The 3,005-nt window shown below is 34.5% G+C and overlaps 1 long non-coding RNA gene across 1 annotated transcript; it reads right to left on the bottom strand.

Annotated features, from left to right (window-relative positions):
• Nucleotides 1-390: 390 nt before the first annotated feature.
• Nucleotides 391-1,899, bottom strand: LOC107811216 (uncharacterized). Its single transcript, XR_012694018.1, has 2 exons — nucleotides 1,165-1,899; nucleotides 391-840 (listed from the first exon to the last, which is right to left on the bottom strand). It is a non-coding gene; the product is annotated as an uncharacterized LOC107811216 (long non-coding RNA).
• Between the last annotated feature and the right edge of the window lie 1,106 nt (nucleotides 1,900-3,005).

The following is a 3,005-nucleotide window of genomic DNA, read 5'->3' as shown; positions in this document are numbered from 1 at the left end:
CAGAAGGAAATCCCATGATTAGCTAATTAACCGTCCTTGATTTGATCCGTTCCGAGATTTCCGCCATGATCTTTGACCAGTCACGGATATCTCGCATTTCTGTTATTATGCTACCTTCGATCTTGCTCGATGTCTGTCTCATTAGGTCTCAATCACTACCGGTCTCGCTCTTGACAGGTACCTTGAATCTTTGAACTTGGTACCTTGTCCTTGTACCTCGGTCAGATCTATTACGAGATTGATCTTCGATCCTTCATACCGATCTCGATAAATCAGTAAAATCGGATGGGTCTGATTTTAACCGTATACAAAGAGGTTCCAAGTATATAAAGAATATTTTCTTATGGTATTTCACGAGATATATACAGAATCAAGTAATTTAAAAAGAACAAAAAAAAAAAGGAAAACATTACTTAACATGAGAGACTTATACAATAAGCAATATGACAACCTAAAAACAATCGCAAGTACAAACTAATTTACAAGAGAAGGCTTTGCCTTCGTTCATATATTTTAACATAAAACTAAAATTGAATTCATTAAAATTATATAATGATATATATTCTTGAATCTTAACGATAATTAAGAAAAATTTCTAGGGTTTAACGAATCATAAAGTGGATTATCATTGAAATGGGTGTGAAGAACTCTTCTCGGATCAATGGCGTGCCTTGGGAGGTTGGTGTTGGAGGAAATAGATCTTCCTTGCCTATAATTATTATTTCTTCTTGGATAGGAAGAACAAGGGATAAAAACTCCAGTTCCTTTGCTTTCCCTTTTGCAGCTTTGTCCATAAATATATGGGGCTTTTCTGGTTGGATCCATCTGTTGTGGGAAGGCCTGGAACAATATATTCATAGGGAAAATGACACTGTGCTCTGACAATAATAGCCGAAAAATGTATATTTTTGTGTGTGTATATACATTTCTGTATATCATATATAAAAAAATATACAAATTTTACATACTTTTGCAATTATAGGATGTAAATAGTTTCAGTTACGGGCTAAAAGTGATCTTAGTTTACAACATCAAGGTATTTCAATTATATATAGTAGATTAATAGAAAATTAATCTCATTTTCTATGTTATTAATTTCTCATTTTATCTGTAACTATACATGATATATAGTGTAAAAATTCTCATTAAAGATCAAATATATACCTGAAGAATAACTGAAGAAGAATGAGTTGAAGGGTCTCTCTCGTCATCATCCATGATTAGAAGGGAGATTTGCTTGCTTAAGTTTGCAAAAAACAAATCATCTTCTACTTCCATAGCCACTTTCTGTGTATTTTTCTCCTCAATTCACTTGCTAGGTTAATCCTTCAGGCTATTTTAGTACTCTCTTTTTGTAACACTTGGCTTTTTTCCGTACAGTCAACAGCGTAAATGTGTTATAAATAGTTAAAAGGGCAATGAGTAGGTTCAAGAAAAGGAAATACAAGTGGAATGGTGGGGTCAGGAAAGTTAGCTAAGCCAAATCTTTCCAAGTCCCACAACTGGATATCATGGAAGTGTAATTCTATATATGATGATATTATCCAGATGGGATAGAGAAGAAAAAATAAGAAGAAGAGGAGCAGTAGCAAAGCAACAGGCTACACTTAGATCAGATAGCTGTACTAAAGATAGAATTTCTTATCTTTCCCATGTTCCGGAATTTTGCATTTTAATAAGTACATCGAAGACAATTGCACGACTTTTCACTACTATTTAATAAATATAAATAATATTAATATTAGTGGCTATTTTGGTGAAGTTAGTTGCCAAAAAATATTTATGCAACTTCTAAGGCCATACTTATCTTCTAATTGTCCTACGTACTTATTCGACAACCCAAAGATCTATCTTCTTATTATCCACCAAAAAGTACTATATATTAATTATTAATCATGACCTCATGTGTCTCATAATCTCTGTTAATCACTAAGTTCTAATTTAATTTATTTTGGGAAAGACTTCCTACACCTACAATAGCTAGGAGTGTTAATTACTTCCTTGTGAAGATGTATGAAAAAACGTACATGGTGTACAGTATTTCGTTTTGGCAGTACTTGTTAAGATTGTAGGACAGTCCTCTCGTTTGAGTCATTTTTTCATGATTTGAGTACATTTTTTTTTGGCAATCCGCTAGGCAAGCGCCTAGGGCTAGTTTTTTATTAATAAAAGAAAAACAAAATTACAACAATTAGAAAAAGTATAAATAAGGGATGCAATAACACCGATATTGTTACCCATATGCCTTGGCTATATAATCACTCTTCTGCGCCTCACATTGCCTTATGATGGCAGCCTCATGTAGAGGATTCATGGTGTAGCTGCCGGCAAAGTCTCACGAGGGCATATAATCTCATAGCCGTGTGGATATTTTTCCAAAGGCATAGGACCAAGGCAACACTAACTGTGCTAAACCTTACCTTATTAATCCTATTGAGGCAAAGAGAAAGTCTCATCTTCTAGCAAGCATGTAAAAAATAGGAACTTGAAAGTACCAAGTACTCTATGATCGCCATAGAGTTTATAACACACTCTATGACGCTATTACAAGTGATGATGCTTTGAAAATGATAAACTAAGACAATGTAGAAACTAGAATCTTGCCCCTCATTTATCAAACTTGTGAGTTCTTCAATTTGAACTTCCTTAAAATCCTCTTTAACTATCTTCAAATAATCTTCAAAGTTCTTCATTTGTTGTCGTATCTATTGGACTTCGTAGATTTGGAGGGGAACCCTTTTTTTCTTTGCAGCTCTTATTGGGAGTTGCCTGAGTGTTATTTCTTTAGTCACCTTCTTTTTTTCAGTTTTGTTAGGAGCGAAATCTCCAGTTGTAGCCGCCTCTTCCGGACAAGATTCAATCAAGTCATCCTCTTTTGCTTCTTCGGAGATGGCAGCGCGTAAGTTGGCCTCAAGTTTATGATTAGCTTCATCTTGTATAACCATCCACAATTGTTCATGCCTCTTCAGTGTCTTTGCACTACATGGTTCATGTCTGTTTGTCAC

Source organism: Nicotiana tabacum, chromosome 8 (genome assembly GCF_000715075.1).
Source record: "Nicotiana tabacum cultivar K326 chromosome 8, ASM71507v2, whole genome shotgun sequence".
Taxonomy (NCBI): domain Eukaryota; kingdom Viridiplantae; phylum Streptophyta; class Magnoliopsida; order Solanales; family Solanaceae; genus Nicotiana; species Nicotiana tabacum.
The sequence above is the reverse complement of the archived record's forward strand: the minus strand, read 5'-3'. Positions and strand labels throughout refer to the sequence as shown.